At 34.7% G+C, this 26,658-nt stretch overlaps 1 protein-coding gene across 7 annotated transcripts in view; it reads left to right on the top strand.

The window, feature by feature from the left end:
• The window catches only part of Scn1a (sodium voltage-gated channel alpha subunit 1), a 140,983-nt gene that overhangs the window by 22,081 nt on the left and 92,244 nt on the right, over positions 1–26,658 (top strand). For 6 of the 7 annotated variants that reach the window (XM_063259202.1, XM_063259200.1, XM_063259198.1 and 3 more), the window contains exon 1: positions 379–660. The exons of the other annotated variant lie outside the window; for it this stretch is intronic. The gene's annotated coding sequence lies outside the window, so the exon portion shown is untranslated. Of the gene's footprint in view, positions 1–378; positions 661–26,658 lie in introns of those variants that run through there. 7 annotated transcript variants of the gene reach the window in all.

Here is a 26,658-nt window from a genome sequence, read left to right as displayed (position 1 = left end):
GAGAAATTAAAACATTAATGAATTATGTAATTTGTAAAGGTAAATGTGATTTATAATAAGAATAAAGTAACATTTCCAAACAAAAGTAACTTTAAATTAGACTTAAACTTTTTCATGTTTGAGTCATTAGTGTCAATATAGAACAATTAAGAAGGAAAGAGAATCAAGTTGAAAAGAGAGACAAGGAGAGAGAGAGAGAGAGAGAGAGAGAGAGAGAGAGAGAGAGAGAGAGAGAGAGAGAGAGAGAGAGAGAGAGAGAGAGAGAGCCAATAGAGCAAAAGGGAAAGGAAACAGTGGAAAGTATTTAACCTTCGACCACTAGATGGCACTGTAATGTAAGGGGCCTCCGCTATTTTTTTTTTTTTTTTTTAAACAAGCTATTTGCTGATTTGTATTAGGTACCACAGAGTGAGGAGGGTGAAGCAGAGAGGATACTGCAGAGGTCTCTGGTGCATGTGTGCATGTGTGCTTGTGTGTTTGTATGTGTGTGTGGGTGTGTGTGTGTGTGTGTTCTGCCCCAGGGAGACTGCAGCCCTTGTCAATACTTGGTCACCTTTTGCAAGGAATCTGAACAATTGCAACTGAAGGCACATTGTTAATCGGCTTGTCTCTGGGAGATGCACTTCCTCACTGCAGATGGGTGATCTTCTTTTTCATCAGGTAAGCCATCTAATTGTTTCACTGTGATGTTAGATGTATTCATTCCTGTTATTCTTTTGGAGAAAGAGCTGGTGGAAATACAATTTGGGTAGAGCAGGAAGTCCATTTTTGTAGGTGAATTCGGACCAACTCTCTCCCTCCTCCCTCTCTTCTCTTCCCCTCCTCCTTCCTTCCCCCTCCCCCTTCCTCTCTCAACCTTCCATGAACTGAAATGGGGTTTGTTTGCAGTTCAGCATTTCGATACAAGATGAGATTCTTTGGCCTGAAATAACTTGGAATCTGGCCAGATCTTATCTTTGCTTTCCCTCATCCTATTCAAGGCCTCCTTTGAAGCCCCTTCTGTTACTGGTGCTTTGGAGCTGACTAGCTGCCTCTAAATAGAGGTCATATTGTTCCTAAGGATGGTGCAAAAATTAGATCTCAGTTTTAACTCCACAGGAAAGAAGAAGACAGCCTGCCTGCTGCCAAAGCCTAGCACTGCAGGAGTAGCTTCCTAGGGCAGAGGCTGGGCTGCTGAGAAGAAATGCCACCTGCCATGAGTGGGAGGCGACAATGACTTTCCCCCTAACTCAAATTGAGCCACACGTGCACAGGAACTTATGGGACATAGGAAGAGTCCTTTATTCCATGTAATGGCAAAAAGGAAAGACTGACTTACTTTTAATTAGGCAGAGGTCACAATCAGCAATGATACTGCAGATGCTGCTGGGTTCCTGGTGTGAACTGTCTTGCTTTCCCAAAGAGCACAAGAACTATTTCTGGGTGGATGTGAGGTTTTTTCACATGTGTTTGTTATCATGAATTTCCTCTCTCTTATCTGTTTGAGGTACATGTTTGAAGATCGCTCTTCTTGCCATGTATTTCTTCTACTAATTTTGTGTATTTCTTTGTCACTTCCTGTCTGTTGTCATTCACTTTAACAAATCACTCCAAGAGTGGCTTACGTGCTTTTTCATGTGTCCCATGAAGTGACACATGTGTGGTATGTTTCTGTCTATATATGCATGTGACTAAATATTTGAGGTACAATTGCAAACTTGTAAATTGCTAACTGCTGTTGCTATCATGGCTATAAAACGTAGTTTCTTTTCCTATAGATTTGCAGATTTGCATGGTATTTATGGTGCGCTAGTGTAGTAGCAAAAACGTATTTCTCCAGAAAGCACTTTAAATCATCCCAAGAGGATGTCAAACAGGAACAGGAAAATTCCATGCTGAGGTTAGTGTTTCCTGTTTCCGTTCCTCCTGCCCGGAGCAGGAGGTAGTTTACCTTTCCTCTTTGCTGCAATTCTTGGGGTTTCACCATTTGTTGCCTTGGCAGGCGTCTGACACCTTGCTTTCCTGAGATGTGCATTTCAGAAGTAGAATAACTATGGGGTGGAAAAACTCCTTAAAACTCCCCTTCCTGGTGGTTGCTTTTATAATTGCCAGAAAGCGTTTCTCTTTTCTTAGGACGAATATTGCAGTTTAGGCCTTCCTCCACAAAGCTCCTTGAAGGGAATTTTAGATGGTGTCTATTTTAGGAACATAATGTGTAGACAGGAATGGATGGCCACAGAGATTTACGGGAACCAATTTTGTGAAGAGGGTGAGGTAACCTTATAAACCACTAGAACAGAGCACAATGGCTGGTTATGTCACATGCAACCAGCTATACAATTAGTTTTCACTAAACTCAGAGCAACTCATATGTGTGACTTTTTCCCCCTCTCCCCTCAAAGTTTTTGGGAGAGGTGGTCATTTCCATATATATTTGCTACATGGATAATCCAGAATGCTTAAACTGGTTGGCTTTTGCAGTCAGTTCTAAAAGTGTCCATATACATGTCCTTGCTGGGAAATTTGCTATCTGGAGACTCATTTATTACAGCAATTTCCCTTTAAGACAGGGCAGGGAGGTTTCTCCATCTATCCGGGGTGAGGAGGCACAATTGAAGGTCTAATTAGTTATACAATATGCAAGAAGGTGCTGGGAATACCAGCCAGGTTCTGCTTTCCCACCTAGAGACATCAGGGGCAGTGGGCAGACTGGAAACCGAAACAAAACTTTGTCATCAGGGGACTAAAACCTCAGGCATCCACCAAGGGATCTAGTAAGAAATGCTCCAGCTCCTATGCAGAGGGTATGTCTGGAAGCCCAGAGATTTAGAGGTGTACTTTAGAGTACATTTTCTAGATATTATTGACAATAAATGGAAATCAGGAGCCTGCCACATGTTGTTTCTAGGACATAACAGGTCAGGCAGCTCCTACGGCTTGTGCTGGTATGAGCTGGACATGTGAAATCATCCTTCCAAAAGTGAGCCAGGTTCCTGCATAAGGTGCTACTTCCTCCTGGCAGTGTGGAAAGCTGATGCCTACCACTAATTCCTCTCTGTACTTGCCAAGCGCTCAAGACCTGCTGTCTCTCAGTTGTCTTGGAAGGGGGCAGGGGTAGAGAAAATCAACAATTAAGGGGCCTGTCTTGGTCATTCTCAAAGACTGTGGGACAGTGTTGGATGAAGTGATCCTTTTGAAATTATGATTAGCCAATTAAGCAATTTACAGCTGAGTTTCTATTTCATTGATTTTGGAGAGGGACAAAGAATGTACTTATTCTCAGTGAGTTTGTCCAAAAGAAAAAATCCTAATCTTTACAAGTTATGCTTTTCCAAATTTTTTCCTTTGTGCATGCCCCATGAATTAATACATTTCATTCCCAAAGCCATGCAGCATTTACATCATGCCAGCCACTTTTCTAAGATGTGCTTTGTAAATATTATGTCATTGAATCCCAAGAGGTAGTTGCTGTGTTAAGATTGCAAACAAGGAGACCAAGGCACAGCAGGACTTCCCACTTGCCACTCAAACAGTCAGGTAAATGGCTGAGCACAAGCACAAACACTAGCAGGTGAGCTGTAGCATTTGCGCCACATCCCTGGTCCCATCCCTCTGCTCTGGTCCTTCTCTCACCTAAGCACTTGCCCTCTGAAATGACTAAACTGAGAACTTGTGAGACATGAAGAGGCAACAAATATGGAAGCCAGTGTTTAGGTCTCCTCTTGTGGAGATGGTTTGGAAGTGAATGAATGTGAATATGACTTCAAATTCATTCAGTAAGACAGAAAGATCAGCTTTTAGATTTTCATATGTTAAAACTTTTGTTCTTACATTTTTATTCCTTCGAGTAATGAACATTCTAAGGATCTACATTTATGTATTCCAGGACTGCTTGCTCTCCCTCCCTGTCAGTTACTTGCAGATGCTGTGCTGTAAGGGAAGGGGAATGCCCTGCCTTTTAACTTAGATAGATCTTACTTTTTAGTTTGTTGCCATCCTTCCCCTTTTGGATTGCCTGTTTCTTTGTTGGTGCTTTACCTACTACCTTAGTTGTAACTCTGATGAAGTATTGTCAATCATAGACTTCATTTTTTATTTTCTTTGTCATCTGGGCCTTTGGTATCATATGTCAGAAACCATTGCTTAGCCTGCCTTAAAAATTTCTATATTGATATCTATGTTTATATCCATGACCCTAGGAAAAGAATCAGGCTCTTACTTGTTCCAAAATAAAAGTAACAAAAAGGGACACAACAATGAAAAGTAAACTTTATAAAATAAAAAAATAATTGAGAGTGTTTCCATAAATAAAAGTGAATGAAGTTAATTTGATTTTAAAAGTCATGTCATGGAAAGACACTACAGCTCAGAGAATTGAGGGATAACTAAGCTCTAGTCTGCAAAGTAAGAAAAGCAAAGAAAGTTGTGAGAGTACAAAGGCCAGATGTTGAAATTATGCTGGCTTTTATAAGGTGCTGTTATCTCCTAAAGTGACTCAGTGGGACGCTTTTCAGTCTTGGGCGGATTTTTTTTCAGCATTCATGTTTAATTGTAAAAACCCAGAAACTTGACATCTGATTGGTCAACTTGGACCACACATTTGATAACTTAGTTAACAGTATGTTAGATTCAGTACCCACCATTTCCATCAAACTATTTCTTACTTAGAAAAAATGTTTCAGCTAAATGAAATGAACATTTAAAAAGGTCTGCATACACAAGGTAAAAAAAAAAAATGTTTAAATAAAAACCAAACTATCACATGCTATTTGTTCTTTTAAAAAAAAGTTAAAAATGTTTATGATCAGACACAAGGAAAGTATGAAATAGTATTGTCAGTATTTAGTTTTTCAGATGCTTTACTTTAGTTGTAAAGCGGCTTTCAAATTACTGTGCAACATCTTAAAATTAGGATAAATGTTACCGTACATTTTTGAAATATGGAATTGGATAAGCTATTTTGTATAAAACTCATTTTGATCAAAGCAGTAAATTTTATAAGATATTGAGAAAGCAGTAGAATGCTTGAATATATTTATATTAGTATATTAATTAGTCCACAAACCTTATCCACTAAAAACAATAGTCTGAAATTTTTATAACTAAAAAATAAAATCGGGAGCAGTAGTCTACTATAAAATTAGATTTTAAACATCAAATAAGTGGTGTTGTGAAAATTGTTTTCTAAGGTAATTACATATCTCTCTTTAGCATTAAGAAAAAATTATAGAAATGTGTCTTATACTTATGGAAGATCTATCATTTGCAAAGGACTGTTTTAGTAAAAATTGACCTAATACAGTAAGATTAGTGTTAAAATATAAGCAAACAGCACCTGTATATACTGACAGAGTGTGCACGTACATTTTTAAACTACTTAGAATCAAATTGGCAAAATTAAGTTATGAGATTCTTAAATGGAATGACAACAAGAGGGTGAGTATTATATAGATTTGAGCCAGAGGATATGTTGCATTTGATTTTTTCATTCAGGAGTTAAGGGGAAGGAATCTATGTGAGAAAGAATCAGTTATTAATAGCGTATCTTTGATAATAACATCTAGCTCATTTTAAAGAAAAATTTAGATGTTAAAGACAATTGAATAATGAAAACAGAGGTTGGGGTTTCCAATTATCTAATGATACAATGGGAAAATCCAATTAATTTTACACATAAAGATTTCAATCTAAGAAATTCATTGGATTTGAAAATCCTGGAAAGAGTCACTTTGAGACTTGACAAATGCTACCAGGCAGCAGTTTTGTGATTCCCTTGGAATGTGATATGCCATTAAGCAAGGCCGGTGGTATTTTGGGTGACATAGTCAGTATGCTGGTACAAAATCCAGGAGCAACAGATCGGTTTGGGTGTAGAATACCAGAATTTCAGAGTAACCTGGACTTGCGTTTCAGATTTCAGGTTATTTGTGTAGTCTGGAAGATTGAACACCAATATCTTGAGAAAGGGAAAAATGGAGAACAACCTGTAGTCAGTGAATGCCTTTTGAAGAATTTCCAAAGGGAAGTTTGAGCATAGATAAGCAGCGAACAGAAATCAGAAAGCAACAAAAAAGAAAATACAAGAGTGTTCTTCCCCATAAAACCCGCTGATAGCAAAGAATAGAACCTCAGATCTTTATTCTCTGGGGAAAAAATCTGTGGTACTGTTTATTCTCTCTCTCTCTCTCTCTCTCTCTCTCTCTCTCTCTTCATTCCTAGACTTTTTATTTTACCCTCTATTTCTACATGCTCTTCTTTTCAAGCACCCTTTCCACTTAATGGGATATGTAAAAACATTTTCATGATTGTGTTCTCAATGTGTTAATGGTCTTTGATGGATATGAAATGTAAGCCAAAAGATAGAAAACTTCTTAAAGGGAATTCAGTCATTATTTTCAGGCTGGCTCGCAAGACTTCTTCGTATTCCCTTGAGAACTTTCAGGGTATCTATGAGATAAAAGCTATTTTCATAATAGTTCAAAACGTGATTTAGCTTTTTCCAGTGTATTGCCATTTACAGTTATGGTGCAAAAATAACTGAAACTCTTTTTTGCACTGATGGCACTAAACTGTATCAGTAGTTAGAATCTTCACTACCATTTATTTTCAGAAAAAAGTAAGTAAATAAAAACAAACAACAAATAAAATTAAAAGCCAATTTTCCTAAAGAAATATCTTCAACAAAGCAGCAAAAATTAATTTGGTTTAATCTAGAGCCTCAAATATGTATATTTTCAGTATATTATGTACTGAAATGATCAAGAATATCTGGCCCACAACAGAGAATGGTAACAATTTTCTTGAATAAATGTTTGACTTGAGTCATAAGGTAAATTAGATGCATTTTCATGGAACACTCTTTATTTGAAAAAATGCCTCAGACAAATTTTTATTATTAAATGATAGATATGGGGAAATTTTTTGAAAAATCAATGAAATAGGTCTGTCATTTCAAGAAAAATACTGACAACATTAGCTATGAAAGACAAAATTTGATGGTTCAAGAAAGAATTTGAGTTTTGGAAAATTTGTATCTTCCACCATGAACTCAATAGCTTCTCAAAACTTAAAAGATTTTCTGATGTGACTAGTTATGGATATTTACAGATAAATAGTAAAACGTGTCAACATTTTGAAGTTCTACATCACTCAATCAATCAATTCCACAGATGATAGTGCCAATCACATATGACACATAACACATGATCATTCATGTTAAAGATAAGCCAATGGATTTGTTAGAAAGATACAGCATGTTTGTTGATTTGCTTTCAGAATTTACCTGTCTAGTTTTTATGGGTCATCAAAAAGAAATATAAGTGTGTGAAAAGGCTATTAAAGTATCCCGATTGACTATGTGAGCTAAGATTTTCTTTATATTTTTCACTCAAATACAAATTATAATGGGCTGAATCCCCCATTACTCTGTTTCCTGTGCTGGGACACAGTACCTGACCCTCTAATTTAAGAATTAGCTCATGAGTTCAGGGGATTCAGTACATGGTCAGGAACAGGCTATAGTCAGGAAGACCATGGCAGAGGGTGGGGTGGGACAAAGATGCTTAGTTCGTGGTGACCAAGAAGCAGAGAAAGAGAACAGTATCCCTGAGGAGGGAGACAGGGACCAGATAAGACCCCAAGGTCATGACTTTATGACCCACACAGAAGTACAGCTACTTCTGCATTTTTGATGGTGGAGTGTCAACTGATTGGCTTAAAATTCATCTGGGAAGTTAGTAAGGCATCCTTCTTGGTATAAGTGCCTGCCTGGCAAGTGCAAGGTTGTGAGTTCAATCTCTGGTACCAAAAAAAAAAAAAAAAGCAAAGCAAATAAACAAACCAAAAAAAAAAAATCTATATTAAACCAGATTTTAGCGGTGTATAAATCTATACAATTGTGATACTCATGTCATTAAATATTTTTTCTTTAGAAATAGGTTGTTTCTCACTTCAAATTTATTTTGTTAAGATGTTATTTATTTTTATTGTACTTATAAATTTATTGATATTTTTATTTTAATTTCTAATATAACAAAACTGAAAACTTTTAGGCTCTCCAATCATGTTAATAGTTGTACCTTCACATTCAACTTTTTTGAAACTCCTCAAATTTCGTACTTAACGCATTGTGATGTAAAAATGTTGTCCCAGAACTTGCCCTTTCGTTTGGTAGTTGATACACAAACTAGAATTTGTGTCACTTGCCTCCTGACTCACTGTGTTTTCTACCCAAAACATTTGGTTCGATGTCTGTCTTGTTTTGGTACTACTTGCTCTTCAGGGAGCCAATTAATGAAGAGTGCCACATGCAGAGGGTGGAGGTGCAGCTTGATGGTAGAGTATTCTCTTCTCATGCATGAGGTCCTAAACTTAATCTCCAAAACCTCAAATAATAGGTAATAATAATAGAGAGTCTTCGAATCCAAAGTTTGCAATATCGCCAAGATTAACTTGACACTTTATCATATTCTAAATTACATTAATATATACTGTATTGTAGACATGTGTAAGTGGGGATTATTGTAACACATGTATAATTGAATCTTTTGAAGTTATGCTAGAGAAAACATTTGTCCTACTATATGAGTAAGTTTGTTGTTGTTTTACTATGAGCTGTGCATATTAATTTACTTCAGTAAGTTTTAGTAAAAGTAAGTTTAAAAAATACATGCTCTAATACTCTTCTTTGGATCTCATCTCCCTCATCTGGAAAAATCTGAGAACTTTGGTCTTGTCTAAATTTCCCCTGGTCACCTGGACCCAGTTAGAATCTGGCCTCCACATTCCTACCTGTGAGTGTGCTAGCACGCACATTAAATCTCCACTGTTTAACATGGTGGTTATGTCCTTAACGAAAAGCCCAGTTCTTCAAATGCCTGACTTCCGTGAGGTTTCTAGGTTTATATCTCACTTTTGGCCTCTGTATCCTAGCATTGATCCTGCAGAATTAAATGCATTTTTGTGAACATCTGAAGCTGTTTCTATCTCAGTCTTTGCTACTGCTTCTTTGTCTGCTTAAAAACCCATGACCTCCTCTTATCCTAGGCATGAATCATTTCCCTTTTGAGCTGTGCCCATCCCCAGTACTAACTTCTATCACAGCACTAACAGCCTCTTATTGTGCTATTTCTCCCTGTGTTATGCTGTATCTTTTTTTGCAGCCTGGTGCAGTACATTATCTGATGTGACTAAACATCATCATCATTGCCTAGTTTAGTTTTGAGTGTATAAATACCCAGTGGAAGTTTGGTAAACAAAAATGAGTTGGAAACTTTTACAGTACCTTACATGCCCACTAATTCTATACCTTAAATATATATTTGCAAATAGTATTTTTGTAAAATTATCGAGTAGCAAATAATAATTTTTATAATTATTTTATTTTGCTATACAAATTCAAACTACTTATGGAACTCAAGAACATTGCAGTTGCTCACTGTTTTCAAAGTAATTCTGACTGCTTTTCAAATTGTTACTACCTTTATACCTCATGACTTGATTCACTGAGAATTCATTTATGTCTTTAATCATTTTGAGAAATATTTTGGTTTTTGCTTGAGTCTAATTTTTTAAAATAATTACATAATACCATTTCATATTTACAAAATATATAGTCATCATAATTAGTTTTTCTTTTTGAGACAGGGTTACTATGTAACACAGGCTGGCCTTGAACTTATTATGTAGCACAGCTTAGTCTCAAACTCATAGTGATCCTCCTGCCTCAGTCTCCAGAGTGCTGAGATTACTGCGTGTTCCACTATGTCCAGCCTATCGTAAAATATTTAGAACATATATAAAACCATACAGAATAAAATACTATTCATTTCTCACAGTCAATTGAATTTTTTATACCAATAAATATTGCTTTTAATATTTTGATATTTTGCTCTACAACATTGGTCTTTTTTGAATAATGAGATTATAGTGTTTTCGATTTTGTATGATGTGTTATGTCGGCCATTTTTCATGTCATTAGACATAACTCAAAAATATAGTCTCAATACCAGCATATTATTTCACCATAGATTTTTAGAACTTATTCAATTATTCTTTGAGTATGGAAATTCTGTTTCTTCCTGGGTGGGACATTTGTTTTGAGAAAAACTTTGCATGTTAAAAATGACAGGTATTTTACATTCTTATCTATAGTACGAGATTGCTTGTTGCTTACACAACAAAGGGAAGTTTTTTTTTGACAAAGAAACAGAACCCTAATGACATCTTTATAGCTCATGCAAGAAGATACAATCCACTAATACTTCAATACACAGAAGCCATTCATATACATGGTTTGGTGCAGTGGCTATTTCTCTGCATCTTGGGTTTTCTTTCCTGGTTTTTGCTGGGAGTAAAACTTTCACAAGGGAATTAGCTCACTACTTTTGTTCACTTTCTCCTCCTATTTCCATTTGCCCAAGCTTTGGGGCTAATTTATTAATTGTGCCAACTGTTTTCCACATTTGCAAATAAAGACCAAAAAACCGCATCTATTAACAGTAAGTTACTGCTCAAAAACAATTGTATCATACTATTTCTGGTTGATCTACCACTTTCCAACAGTAAATAACTCATTAGACTTCACAATACAGAGTTTTTAAGGGATTTAAAATATCCAATATATTATTGATGAATATATTGAATAGTGTGAGATCTGGAAGGGAGTTAAGGAAGTTGTGACAGTATTAAAGCTCTCTTTTATTCCTCAAATATGTGTAGTTATAAGTCCACTGTTAGGTAAGAAACAGTACCATTAATCTTCTCCATGAGATCCAAAAGTCACATTATATGCCAAAAGGATAGATATTGCAATATTTTTTATTTTGAATTTTTATTTTAAAAAGAATAAAACAAAGCAAAGCAAAACAAAACAGAACAGAGTAAAACAACACAAATAACACAGGACTTCAAGCCAAGACAACAGGAAGTCAACAGTGGCTACCATAATATCTGTTGTTTTCTTTGAAGTAGTTGTTCATACCTTCACACACAATAAGTTAATACAAAACAAAATAGTACAAAAGCAATCAAAACCGAAGAGTGAGGGCCTTACCAGTCTTCAAAACCAGACAATAGGAAATTAATAATAGCTATCATAATGTCTCTTGTATTGAAACTTATTTTAATTACCATTTTATCATAAAATATAGTCATTTATAGCCTTTAGAAATGATGATGGTGTATATGTCTAATTTCCAAAGGATGATCTATATCTAGTACTTTAAAGCTTCTAAAGTAATGTTATTTTCAAGGTCACTTGAAATGACCTGTTAAAATTGGTTTATTTTCCTAATTATGGTAGTGGCATTAATAGCGCTTACTTCTCTCTTCCTGATAGAACTGTAAATCTGTGCAGGTGCCACCGTTGCAGGTATTTTCAAGAGTCAGAAAAAAAGGATCTCACTCAGTTCTGTGGTGGGCTGGTTTGTTCAAGGACGATCCTACTGCACTTGCCAAAGATTGGATTAGCATTGGGCCCTTGACCTCATACTAATTAATGAAATATGAGGAACGTCTGCCACAGGGCTTCTAGAAAAACACTTTGCACCTGAGAAAAAGCCACAAGAGGCAAAAGATTGGCCTCTTCTTATGAATGCTGCCTCTAAGCCTGACACCCTTCAGCTGCTGCAGCCATTTGGTCAGTCAAAAATTCTGGTGGTGGACTAGAGAAAGGAACACCATATACATGTTTGGTAAATTTACTGAGCCACCACTAAAACTAACACTGAAGTCTCTTCTTGCTCTGGAATTTCTTAGTTTATACCATGTTGAAGCCAAAAGCTTCTTAACCCGTAAAAGAATTGACTAGTTTACATATTAAGTTTAATGTCATCAAGACTATCAAAATTATTTGTAAGCATAGTAAACCTACTATTTCCTATTATATTTATGATGAATATATAAACTAGTTAGTAATTCCATACACACGAGTAGACATTGCATCAATGATATTCATTTACCCATTACATTAGTATTGAGCTTTTGAGTAGAATAGTCAGAAAGTTTGGCAGAGCAAGAAATAATTTTTTCATTCATTTCTTTGTTCATTTACTCATATAACATATATATATATATATATATATATATATATATATATATATAGTCAAGACGTAAGACTAGGAATGCCAAGGTATGTATTCTTAAGTACTGACAGTCTAAGTAAAAATATAAGCTATTTATTACTACTTTTAAAATAATACTTTTGCACTCTTTTTATGACCAGTTCTCAAATATCAGGTAAATGCTCCACAATTCAATTCTTACCCTATTTGGAGTCACCTTCAGACCTCATGAGTTAAGGGTTCCTGTAGGACTGCCCCACTTAAGACATCAACTGCGAGCCCCAGGCCTTAGTACTTCTGAGTGACCAGCTATAAACTAGGACCCATAAGCCACCACCTCATTAGATTCAATAATTTATTAGCACAATTCACACAGCCTTGTAATAGCCTTGTAATAGCCAAGATAAATATGCATGTGGCAAAATATGGGGAAGAGCAGTTTACTGAATCCCACTGTCTAGTATTTTTATGGTTGTATTACACAGGCATGGTTGGTTAGATCACAGACCCTGGTTTTTAGCACAATTTTCAGCCTCTCTTCCTTTCCTCGAGATAGAAGGTAAGGCTGAAAGCTACTCTTCTAATTTTGCCTTAGTCTTTTAGTTCCTGATATGCTATCTAGGGTCTTTGCAGCCACTAGTCAAGATTTGTAGCATACCAAAAGATACTCTCAACACTCTAGAGTTTCCAGGGATTATAGGAGATCTTATGCCAGAAACCGAGTTGAAGACCAAAAACTATGATGAAATATGCTCCAATCGCAATTAGCATGAAATTACTGGGAGTTCCCTGCCAAAAAGCAGGATGAAGACCAATATACAGTCTTGCATTATAATAAGACAACAAGTATTTACAAATTGAAAAATAGATCATTACTTCTTTGAGACTCTGAATGTATTACACATCATCTTCAAACCTCAGAATTACTAATCATAACACCAGACGTTTCCTATTTCTATGTATTAATTTCTTAATGCAAATTTAGTGATGTGGTTAGCAGATAAAAAAAGAGTGATTATTCCAAATTAAATTGTGGAAGAAAAAGTTTTCTATTATAATGCCCCACATAATATCGAGTAATTAGTAAGCTTTCAAAATAGAACATTAAATATATATTTATCCATCAAATGCTGTAATTATTTTTATAAAACTGTCAAACCTTGAAATCCTTTAGAAAAGTAACAATTTTAAAAGGTCAAGACATTCTGATTCAAAAATAAGGCAATTAAATCATGATTAGTTATATGATTATCATTGTGACATTAGTTATTTTTAATAGTTCAATCCTTTTTAGTATATTTATAATGTTGTGGAACTATCATTACAAGCTCATTTTAAACATTTCCACCAGACTGGAAAAAACCGAATGTCCGCGTGTAGTCACTCTCCATTTCCCCTGAGCCCTCGGCAGCCAAACTTTACCTTCGTCCTTGTTTGTCTTTGTTTCATATAAATGAAACTATGCTTTATATTATATTTTATGACTTACTTCTTTTGATAGCATAATATTTCTGAGCCTTGTGTATTTTATAGCAAAATTAGTGTTTTATTATTTCCAATTTCCTGATAATTCCATTGTCTAGACATCCCATTTTGTTTTTTAACTGATCAGTTAATGGACATGTGGGTAGTTTCCACTTTTTGGCTGATGTGAATACTGCTGCTATGAATGCTACCATACAACTCTGTACAAATGTATCTTTTCATTTATCTTGGTAATATATACTTAGGAATGCAAATACTGACTCACATTATGAATCTGCATGAGAAGAAAATTGCCAACATGTTTTCCAAAATGTCTGTACCAGTTTACATTCCTACCAGCAGTATATGAGGGCCCCAGTTTCTCTACATCTTCTGATATTTTCTATGTCTTTTTCTTCATAATGATTCTAATGTGTTTGAAGCAATATTTCATTGAGCTTTTGATTTGCGTTTCTGTTGGGAATATGATACAGAATATTTTGGATATGTTTATTGTTTGCACGTGTATCTTTTTTTGGACAAAAGTCTACCTCTAACTCTCTGCTTGTTTTTAAATTTTGGATATTTGACTCCTTATTGTTAATTTTTATGAGTCCTATGAAATATGTATACTCTTATCAAATATATGACTTGCAAATATTTTGTTCTGTTGGATCAACAATAACTGTCAGTCTGCAAGTTACTAATTAAAGAATCTTTTTAAAGTGAAACTATTCACAGTTTTCTAAAGAATGCCCACTGGAGAAGGACAAGGTAGGTAAAACAGACATGTAAATATCAAGAAAACATTAAGCAAACTTCACATTATTTTTTTTTCCAATGGCAGGAATTGCAGGATAGGGACTATTACACAAATTATTCCCTTTAGAACTTGGGTCACTTGAAATATTTAAGATAAGCTGAAATATTATCTCATTTCCTTTTAGAAATGATCTCCCATGGATAAAATATTTTCTGTTATTTTATTCCCTAGGGAGGAAATACTTTCTCAAGACCATGATGTCAGTTGTTTCTTTTCTCCCAAACAGGCCTCTGCTTTCTCACCAGCACCTCCTGAGACAAACTGACTAATTCATTTCAAAGATAAAGAAACTTCAATAAAGTCTACTGGCCAAGAAATATCAGTTGAATATCCCATATCTAAACTGCTCCCTAAATTGCTTTTAAGAGCATTTATTCTGAAAGAGAAAAATACAAAATACTGAAAGGAAATGGTTCTTGAACAGAACCTGAGAGTTGACCTGATCTAGCCCTTTGCTTTATGAAACTTTGCTGTGCTTTCCATTTTAAAACTGGTTGTTTTATACATGAAAAAGAAAAGATTAATTGAGATAAAATATCATATCTGCTCAAAAAAATGAGCATTTGAATTTTTTAAATTTTGTTTTAAAGAGGATAAAAATTAAACACAACAAAACAGAACTTTAAAAAGCCATGTAAGAGACACAGATTTCAAAGCAAGCAGCTGAAGATCTTCACGATATATCATATTGTCTCTTGTTTTCTTCCAAATAGTTGTCCATATCTTCACATACAATGAATTCATACAAAACAACATAGGATAAAACTGATCCAAACAGGATGATAAAGGCATTTTAGGTCTTCAAGACCAGACAATAAGGAAGTCAACAATGGCTGTCATAGTGTCTCTCATTCTCTTCAAAATAGCTGTACATATCTTTACGTATGTTGAAATTAAAAAAAAAAAATAAAACAGACTAAAATCACTCTGAACAAAGAAGAATAGTATTGCTGAATTTCACATACATCATCACGCTACGGAATCAGCACTGAGTACTGTAGTGTCTCTTTTTCTTCAAAGAATTTGTTCGTTTCATCATGCATTATATAATCAGTTCTCATAAGTTGTTTAGAAGTTCTATGCACGCATGGGTCTCTACATGTATATCTATCCTTTCTGTATTAGAGGAAAAATAAAACAAATCAAGACAAAATAACACAAATTCCTAGAAAAACATGAAACGAAAAAGTCATATAAAACCACAATACAAGGTGAATTACAATAGTTACTATGATGTCTCTTGTTATCTGCAATAGAATTATTTATATCATTAGGCATAATGTAATTCAACATAGCAGTACATAACAATACTAATAAAAAACAAAACATTGGAGACATAAGACATCAAAAGCAGGTAATAGTTAAACCAGAGTAGGCATCCTAGTAAATCTTGTCATCTTCACGGTATACTCTCAGATTTGATACTGTCAATCATAACAGATTCAAATAAAATCAGCCAATACAAAACAGTGATCTAACAAACCAGTTTCAAATAAGATCAGTCATAGTAAGACAGTGTAAGTTATACATGGTTTTAGATTAAGTTAATAGGAAATTAAGGATGGTTACCATAATATATCCTGCTATTTTTGGGGAGAGCTGTCTGTGCCCTCAAATCTAGTACAAGTAGACAAACTGGAACAGAATACAATCATACTAAACAGAGTGGTGAGATTAATGTGGATTTTAAATCGTGATAACTATTAACATCCTCTGCCTTCCGTTTTTACACAATTCCTCCCCTTTCACTTTCATAGGGTGTGCTGTACATTTTGGGTCCCACTAAATCCTTTAGTTTTTAGATTGTGGGAAGTAACCTGCTATTTACCTAAGTGGTTCTGAATCTTTTTACCCCTGGGCTTGATCTTAAGTTGTATTCCTTTATCTACAAAAGCCTCAAGGTTTTCCTTCATTATAGCTGAGAAGTTCTCTACTGCACAAAAGTATCATGTCTTACCAACCTATCTGCAGATGCTGGACAAGTTGCCCCTATTTCTCTCTGGTTCCTTGTTACATACAACATTGTTTTCTCATATTTGACTTTCAGTAAATAAGCCCTCTTTCAGGTTAATTATATTCCCTATACAGAGCATCTTGATGGACCCTATCTCCTGATCTACCCTGCCTGTGTTTCTTTTTTGTCAGTGTAAGAAGGCCATCGATGTTAGAGGTTATAGCCAACCTTCTCTGTTTCATTTCTGCTATGCTATTTTTCTGCCATTGGTTATCTACTTTTCTCCTTCATTTCACTGTCTGCCCTATTCATTGAGGCCTCTCTGCCATTGTTCCTGCAATCCTGATTTTTTCTCTCTCTCTCTAGAATGTCCTTCAGTATTTTTTATAGGGTTAGATTGGTGGTCATGAACTCCCCCAGTTCCTCTTTGTCATAGAAGCATCTTGTTTCTCCATTAATTTCTAGAGACAGTTTTTCAGCATACATCAATCTGGGTTGGAGATTACTTTCTTTCAGGGCTTGGAATACTTTGCTCCAAGCTCTTCTTCATTTGATAGTTTGTGTTGAGAAGTCTACCATGATTTTGATGGATTTTCCTTTATAGATGATCTGTTTCTTTTGTCTGATGGCTTTTAATATTCTGTTCTTATGATGAATTTCTGGGATCTTGATTATTATATGTCTGGGTGTAGCTCTGTTTTGGTTGTAGGTGGCTAGAGTTCTGCCTCATGCAGCTGAATATCATTTCCTTTTCCTATGCTTTGGAAGTTTTCCTTAATTATTTCTGTATAGTCTTTGCATTTCATTTGTGTTTACCCCTGCTTCTTCACTCACATTTTTTATTTTTAAGTTACAGATTCTCTTGTCATCTTCTAGTCTTTGTATTGTTACTGCCCATTTCCTTGTTTTTAAGAGATCTTTCCTTTCATGATCACACATTGTAAACCTATCTTCAAGTTTTGTTAATCTATCTCTAGTTTCTTTTAGCCAGTTTTGTCAGCTTTCAATGGAGTTTTTAATTTCCTGGTAATCTCTTTGAATATGTTTCATGTATTCTAGGTTTCTTTGTATTCTTCATTGAATGCTTCTCTCCTTTGTATGTGTTCCTCCATTCTTCCATCTGTGTCTTCTTGGGAGGTGCTTAGAATTTCTTTTATTAATCTTCTTACATCTTGCTTTACTTGTATTAATATTTCAGTTTTGAGTTCATCTATAATGTCACGAAGATATTTCTTTATGTCAGGTGATGCCATGTCCAATATTGCATGTTTGCTACCCTCAATCTCTTCTGTATTTACGTCTCCTGGACCAATAATCCCTAGGTTGGGGGTTGGAGGCTTTTTCTTGTTTCTTTTTCTTGTCTTGTTTCTGGTTTCTTCCATACAGGTGTATGGTGGTCCCAGCTCCTTTCCTTGTTGGTTATGGTTCTTCTGAAGCACGCTGGCTAGGGATTTCCACCCTTTCCAGTTTGCCATTGGTCACAGAGGTGCAAGCAGGGGTGGTGTAGGCTGGCCCCTCCCCTCTAAGCCAGTCAAACAGCAGGGACCTTCACCATGTTAGTGTGTGCCACATGGATGGAGCTGGTTCGGGACAACTTCAGGGACAATTTCATCCTTGGCTATTGGGTTCCAGCCAGGGGCATGACCCAGCTCAAGCAGATCCCACTAATCTGCTCTGGGCAGGGAGCAACCAACTGAAGTCACTACTGTTCCTTGTTCAGGCCCGTCGTGCGCAATACTGATATGTCATCCAGTTGGTCACCTCTTTCCCACAGGAAGATCAAATTCCAAGCACTCATTGCAGGTTAGTGCAGGTCTCCACACTGGCTCTGTTCTCCATTGTGTTGGCCAGCTTCTGACTTCAGCGTGACTGGGGCTTTGGGGGCAAGAGCACCATGGTGAGTCTGAGTGGTTCCTTTCCCTTTGGTTTCTTCCTGAGTCAAGAGATCCATCTCCCTCCATCTGGTCTTCTCCAGGATGTTTTATTCCAGGATCTGAGCTATGTCTCTCAGAGAGGCTCATTTTGCTGCTTACTGATCCACCATCTTTAGCTCCTCATCAAGCATTTGAATTTTAAACTATTTCTTATTCTATAAAATATATTTGTCTCTACCCCACTTAGTTTATCTTTATTCTTACCTTCCTGTTAGGGACTTTGATTTTTTTAATCTCTTTAACTGAAGTATCTAACAAGATGTCTTTTCCTTTTTTCTAAAACTTCTCCCCTCTTTCTAACTACAATAACAGCACATATTTCTACTAATAAAGGGTCTTGAAAAGACACAACTCCATTCTCCATTTCTCATTGCTATTTAGTTCTTAAATCAGGACAATTGCTGTTATATTCCTACACTGTGTGTTCACTGAAGTGAATAAGCACAAGCATGTTGATAAGTCAGTGGATTATTTCCAAATTTTCCTTGTTAGATTATGCTGTAACACTAAACAATATTCATTAGTATCTCTTTCTGACTCTCTTCCTTGGTATCTTCTCCTAGAAAATTGTAATTACTTCTTGTATTTTTGGCAAAAGTGAACAGCCAAATTTTAAGAAAGATAATATACATTTTGATCCATTATTTTCCTTAGAGAATTTTGGTGAATATGATCATGTCTCTTTGCAATTCTTTTCTATCCAGAAATAACACTAATAAAATAACTGACCACCTAGATTCAGTTTTATTTCTGATCAATCACTCATTCTTTCATTCAACAGATATTTATAATCATAGTACCAGGCATTATGCCATGCGCAACAATATATTTCCAGCAAATATAGTATAATGGAGAGAACCAAAGGCTGGAATTAGGCAAATCAGTATTCACAGGCCAACTCTTTTGTGCATTGTATCATCTCAATTAAGATTATTTTTTCTTGATTTTTGTTCTCATCTGTAAAACATTTATAGTAATATATACTGGCAAATATTAGCACTTCTAAAGTTATTTTTGCCAGATACATAACACAATGCTTGGCATTGAGTAGACACTTTCAAACATTATTAGCCTTCTGTTTTGCTATTTTGTTTCTAAGTGGGCCAAACCATCACAGCAATTGCATGTACCTCACATGTCTTCCATCATTTCTCTCTCTCTTCCTAGAATATTTTCTTTCATTTTACAAAACTTAATCTCTTACTTCCTCAGAAGCATTCTTGGCAACATTTCTGCCCATTTCTCTGTCGTTAAGGAATTGATTATGCCTTCTACCACACCTATGTCTTGTAGATAACTTACTGTTACCTTTACTCAGTATTATTTATAATTTATTGATACACAAGTGTGTCTCTCTTAATAGCTGGCCTGATCCTTCAGAACATGTGTCTACACCAAACCCCAAATCAAAATTGGAGGATTACCTATACTTGAATAGGATTGAACCGTGCTTTTAATGTACAAGAGCCTTCCATTATCCACAAAATAGGCATTAAATATCACTGAAACTATTTTTCAAGAGTTATTTTCTGCATCTACACTATATCTACATACATACCAGTGAAAATTATATTTCCTAGATAATTCCAAATATGCTTAGTAAAGAAACCTCTTTGAAGACTTCTGAATGGAAATAAATGTCTTTCGTTATGAGTGATAAAATATTGCATATATTTTTGTTAGCAGTAATTGTTGCATTTACTGTCCAAATTTCATATTTATGTTACTAAATATATACCCAATAATGTAACTATTCAAAACTAAAGATATTTCTTTAAGACTTGCGTTGATTCAGATAAATATAAGATCATTTCATCTGTGCTCTTAAAAATTCAAATATTTCTTACATCTCTATTTTAAATCTCATGTTTTTTTTACCTTTGAATGTGTGTAAAATTAAAAATTATGCAGCACAAGCATCTTCTTGGTAAGCACAAGGTATTGAGTTCAGTTCCCAACACAGCCCCCTCACCTGGCAAAAATAAAGATTATCTACATAGATTACTATTTAGACACATAGTCATTTGAATATTAATGTTATTTTTATTGTTTTATGAAATACACCAATATGAAACTTTTGAAATGTTAGTATCTTAAAAATCAAAAAATGGATAAGATGTTTACATTCCAAATAGTTTTAATATTGAAGCGGCAAGTTATTTACTGGCCTTCATGAGGGAAAATCAATTTATCTTTCTTATAATTTAATTTAAAAAAGCCTTACATATTCCACATTTACCCTGTTAACTCAAAGTTTATAATTCTTCACTTTTCTGTTATCCTAGCATGAGTGTAATGTACATAGAGCGCTACACAAATATATACCTAGATACATGCATTTGTGTTTCTTGTGTGAATTATATGATTAGAGCCAGCAAATTAATAGAGCTCTAAGAAAGAGTGATGGAGCTTTTTAGAAGTTGGTATTTATTCCCCTTTAGGCAAGAAAAGGAAAAAAGACTTTTGAAAAAGAGGAAAGTCCTATTATTCATTCATAGACTGTTAGGTAAAAAGAAAAAAATACACAGTGCATGTAAATTTCCACCTAAAAACTATAATGTGGATATATACACTGTTTTGTTAACTTCAGTGGTAGATTTTGTGAAAAGGCAAATTTGGAAGCCTGTGTTTGAGAAGTGGCTAAACAGTTTAAGAATTTTAATTTGATCCAATAGTTTGAAATTTCTATTAAAGTTAAAATTTAAACAACAAAATTCACGCATGTTGAAATTGATAGTTCACCTAGAACAGCACAGAATAAAAAACCATTATGATGTTGTGAATTGAAATTATGTCATACCAATTTAATTTCCATCTGAGGCAAAGTAAATAGATTGACAAAGGCAAACAGCTATCACTCATCTGGGCTTCAGGAATATTTTTGAATATCTGTATATATACATACAGTGTATTCTTTGAGATATGTATGATCTCATTGATTCACAGTTTTCATATCAGAATCACAAAGGGCTGCTATGTGAAAGAAACTGAACTCTTGTTTTCAGTTCGTAATAAAATATACACAGACAGTCAACTGGTTTTTATGAAGTCAGTAATTCTATGAAACAATGTGCATTTTATTAAATACAACCATATAATTTTTAAAAAGGTTGTATGTGAATGTAAAGTATGTATTTATTGTGAATTCAAAACGGAAGTAGACACTGTGAATTAGTACTTGAGAATAAATCTGAGCCTGATTTTCTGCACCTATTTATATCATCTCGATTTTAGAGGACAGTTCAAGTGATTCAATATAAACATCACTACTCAATACTCTGGAGAAATATATTAACTACCGTGTATTGAAACCAGTCCAAAGACTATTACTGTTTAATAACTTTTCACTGATCTGAGTGTTCAAACTGAAAATAAGTGTTTAAGTGGTATGTAGTAATGATGTGAATAGCTTCAGGAAATATATTAATAAGAAATAGGTTGAAATTTTAGAAATTGATCCATTAAGGCAGGAGAAACTGTAGTGTAATTTTAATTCTTATATAACATAGTTTGCATCAAGAAAAATATATAATGAGATGGTTGAAAAACTTGTCACAATATTAGTGGAGTTATCAATCTTTTGTATTTAACAAGAAGTAGTAAATGCTGTTGTTTCTTGTTAACAGTAAGATGAATGAGTGAACCGTGAGATCAAGCAGAGATCAATTTTACTATTTAACACTCCCCATTTTTTTCCAGTTTTGAGAATTAAACCCAGGGCTTTCTTTATACTATGCAATTATACCCCCAGACACTCTCATTTAAAAAAAAAATACTAAAGTAGTTTGTACAGAGATGTAAATAAAGTAAATAAATGTGTTATATCACTTAAAACATGAAAACAATAATTTGTACTAAGGAAAATGTGTACAAATGGCAGGCATTTTCTCTTTGGTATTCTTATTGCTATTATTTTATTAGAGTGTTTGAGGAGTAAATATTGAAATTTTTAGCTTAGAGATAACTAAAGGGAGATATAGCTATATTCAGTGTATGCAGATCTGTGACAAGAGGGGCCTGTACCTGAACTTTTCTCTCTGTGGAAAGATAAAATACTTCAAATTGACATAAACTGCAACAGGGAAGAGCCTCATCTGTTTATTTCTTATCTACTTTCAAAACTGAAGTTGACCGATCTTATAAAATCAAATATAATGTCAAACTGAATAATAAAGACCAAGCAAGGTGAAAAGGATTGGTGAAGTGAATACTGGCAAATGCTGAGGTACAGCTGTGATTTGTGTTGGGTCCTGAGTTTGCCCGTGAGCTTCCTCATGGCTGACACAGAAGCCAGCAGGGATTATAGGTTCTGCATGGGCCGTGTTGTCTGCACAGGAAAGTTAATGATTAAAGGAGAGCATAATGCAAGTCTTTTGACAACGGTTTATGCTTTTTAGCCTGTACCTGGGGATACTTAGGATTTAATAGTTTTTTTGGGGTGATTTATTGATTGGTTGATTAGTATTTAGTAATCATTTTCTTCTTGAATTCAGCACTAGTAGTTGCCTAGCAACTGAATTATTAGAAGGTAAAACTTCCAGCAATATACAACCAGAATAGAACTTTCTGATATTTTTATCATACTCTGTTTATTTTCTGCATTTGGACTCACTTTCAAACATTTAAAACACTATGTATTTTATACTAAAATTCTTCAAATTTTGAAGTGTAATATTCAGAATGTTAATCCTTATTCCTGCCAGAAGGTTATGCAATAATATCTAAAACTGTGACTAACTGTGGAAAATAAATTTGACTCCCATTTAAAATTCTGAGCAGGACTTACTGTCAACTATGCAAAAACTTGTTCTAACAGATGTTCTTTGGAGGTTAAATCAATCATTGAAAGACGTTTTCAAACACTCAACTTACTAATTGAATCCATTTGCAGGTACCCCATTCTGATGGACCTATCAGTATACAGTTTCCCTCAAACTCCAGTCAGTTTCCAGTTTTTTTTTTTTTTTGATGGCTATAGTATCATAATGTTTTTTTTCTAGTCAGTTTTTTTTTATCATCTCTTATACCATGGAGCTCTAGTATCCCAATTATGTTTTGGTCCAAGTGTTTAAATTATGTTACAGTTCTTTTCATGGTAACATTTAATCTATTTTTTTAAATTTAACTTTCATGATAAAGATAATGACACAACTTCTCAATGATAATGCATGTCAAGATTATAAATGTTTCTAATGAAACATTACCCTTGCTGCTTGAATTTCTAGTTTTGAAATAAGTTTTTTGAACTGTGTGTACAGCATGAAACCCTTTTTCAAATCTCAAAGTTAAGCTATCTGGCCAGGGATAACTGTTCCATTGTCTGTGGTACTATGAATTTGCCAAACCTCTGATTCTTTCTTTATAACATCAGCAATTAAAATAAAAATTAAGAATGTATTATGTGCCAAGTATTTTTATATTGTGTTTATGTTAAGCAGTATTTGTGTTTAAATAATAAAAACACCTTAGTATACATAAAACAGACTATTCATTATAGGAGTACAGTGGGAAATCCCAAAGGACAAAATATAGCTAATCAAACAATTGATTATATTGAAACCAAGAAGTTAGCAACTGAAACAAAATAATTTGCTCTCTTTCTCAGTTACTTTTCTGTTTGTTAGTGCTTTTCCCTTCCTCTTTTGCTATTTTGGTTTTCATGGACAGACTTGGCTTCCCAAACAAATCACTCAGAGATCATGTTCCCACAACATTCTAACTTACTCACTATGACTTAATATTATTCCCAATTTAAAGACTCCCCCCAAGAGAACCCTATTCTACAGGTAAGCTTTGGACTTATGATAGGGTATCGGTGCTCTCATATAAACTACCAGGCTAAGGCCATGGGAATGGGAGGAAGGAATTTCATGATATAAACACAGTTGTCCAGGTGCACTTTTCAGCACATGTTATGTGTAAGAGAAATTTTTAACAGGAGTAAACTGGGCAGGCATCTAAATTGTATCTCTTTATAAAAGACTGAATTAAAGTTGACACAGGTGAAGAAATTTTAACAACTGAATTTTGAACCTAAATATTCTCATTCTAAATTTTGTGATTTCATCCTGACACTTTCAGGGTTGAAAAAAATGAATCTCTAAGTAAAAAAAAGATACCTTCTGAATTCCACATTCATGGATTCATGTCATCAATAAACTAATACTTATGTAAATCAATTCACTCCCCCAGGTGCTAAAAACTTTTTTTTTTGATATTTGCAAAGGATAGTTTTCTAGTGCATTGTTCTATATGTGTTTCTCAAAACATATCCACTAAATAAATTATGAGTTCTATATTCTGATCACTGGGACAAGAGGTTTAAAGACAGAGTCTAGGCCCCAACTCATCTCTTTGGAACAAGTGGCCCTTCAGCTGTGTACTTTCACATAGTCTTTTAGATGCTATGTATGAATGCTGTGTATCCTCAAACTTTAGTTTCTGTTACATAAGCAAGAAGCAATATGCCGTATTGTTTATTTCTCCACAAAAGTGTTTCCCCTTGGTTATAATCTTAGTACATGTGCTGCTGAAGCAAGCAAAATTAAAATTTTTATCTTTTTGTATCTTTTAAAAATTAATATTACTGATATATTTTAGATATACATAATGATCACATTTATCTTAGGCAATTTGTACCTCTACATGGTATATCTTGACCATCTTCTTTCCTCAATCTCCTACCCTTTCTTCAACCCCTCTTCCCTTCATTATTCACAAAAGTTTCCATTTTCTTCCATTTGTTTTGTTTGTTTGTTTTTTTGCTTTCCCTTGACTCCCACCCTTGTTTCCCTTCCCATATAAACATTTCCTTCCTATTTCACAATATCAGTTATACATTTTGGTCCTTATTTACCTTTCAGTTTCTCACACCAGAGAAATAATGCAACATTTACACATGTGTGTTCGATTTGTTTCACTTGTATGGTCTCAAAAGCTCACTTAACTAAAATCTAATGTTACTTGCTCAGATTAGAGAAGAGGGAGGAAATTGTTATCTAGATGATACTTTGAAAATTTGTATTTTGGCTTCATCCTGGAGTTTCTTACTTTGGAAGCAGCACGCATGTTCTGAGGCAGGGCAGAGGGACAGAGTCGTTGCCTTTTCTTGGCCTGTGCACAGAACAGATGACCAAGGGTGAGCCAGTGACTATGCATTCATTCACTCATTCATTCAAAAACTTTTAGTGAGCAAAATGTGACACACATTTTTGATCTACCATTATGTCACATAAAATTATTATGCTTATCAGTCTAGGGGCGCAGGGAAAGAAACAGGGCAGACCTCATCGGTACACTTATTGCAGATACTTGCCCTGCTTTGCTCTTTCCCAATCCTGATGTTATTTTCTCTGCCTTCCCTTTTTGGCAGAGAAAAACAACTGAGAAGCAGCAAAAGAAACCTGCCTTGCCTGCATGGCCAGCAAGATATGTCAGCTTATGAGAAGTGCTGAGTAATGCCTGCACTCAGCCACTCAGCCCCTTCTCTGCAGCGTGGCCCACATCCTCTACCAGGGCGGTTTAATCCCAGATGCTTTATGACCCTATTTCTAAGCTCAAATGAACATCAAACTGAATAAGGCGTACAATGCATCTATGAGATTTTTTTAATTCAATTCAGTAGCATCTAGGTCCCTCCTGTAAGGATCTCTTGCTTTACTAGGTAGATGAAAAATATTTAAAATTGTTACGTCTCTGCTTTTCAAAAACTGCTAAACATTTTTCTTTTTATTGAGTGCCTAAATGAAGTAGTTAAACTATGAGTTTTCAAGGAGAAAATGACTTCTGTTCAATTGAAAGCAGCAGCTCTAGAATAACATGATTTTTATTTCCAGCTCCTCTGAATCTCCATATTGCATTGGTGCAGCGCAGTAAAACTGTATTGTGTAACTTGTTCCATCAGTAAATCAGCGTGCAGGTCTTCTTCCAATCAAATTCATTGTTTCAAAGGGGGCAAAAATGAAAATACCAAGAGTGTTTTTTTTAGGTCTCAATATCTGTTTCATGTACATTGTGGTTAAAAAAAAATGTTAGTAATTGAAAGAGAATATAGTTGTGGTTTGAAATTGCTTTGTGTAAATTGTATTATTTTGAAACATGAAACCTAGGAAAATGAAATTCTTTGTTTTTTCTTTTTTAAAACTCTTTTTATTATTAAAATAAAATAGGAGCCTTTAGAAATGCATGGTTGGGAAGTAGAAGGGAGGTTTCTAGGTAGGAAAATGAAATTCTAAACTTGGAATTATTTGATTTGGATAGACAACAATAAGAATACACTGATAGGCAAAATAAGATGTTAGATTTTGAAATGACTTTGTTTCAAGAGTTTATTTTCAATGTTTTGACAATTATTCATTACTTTTTTTGTATCATTTTGGTTAACAACAGAGAGTGTGTAATTATTATAAGTATAGAACATATTAGTTAAATTTCATAAGAAAG

Source organism: Cavia porcellus, unplaced genomic scaffold (assembly GCF_034190915.1).
Source record: "Cavia porcellus strain 051 isolate PalLab524CR breed Dunkin Hartley unplaced genomic scaffold, mCavPor4.1 scaffold_12, whole genome shotgun sequence".
In the NCBI taxonomy this organism is placed as follows: Eukaryota; Metazoa; Chordata; class Mammalia; order Rodentia; family Caviidae; genus Cavia; species Cavia porcellus.
The sequence above is the reverse complement of the archived record's forward strand: the minus strand, read 5'-3'. Positions and strand labels throughout refer to the sequence as shown.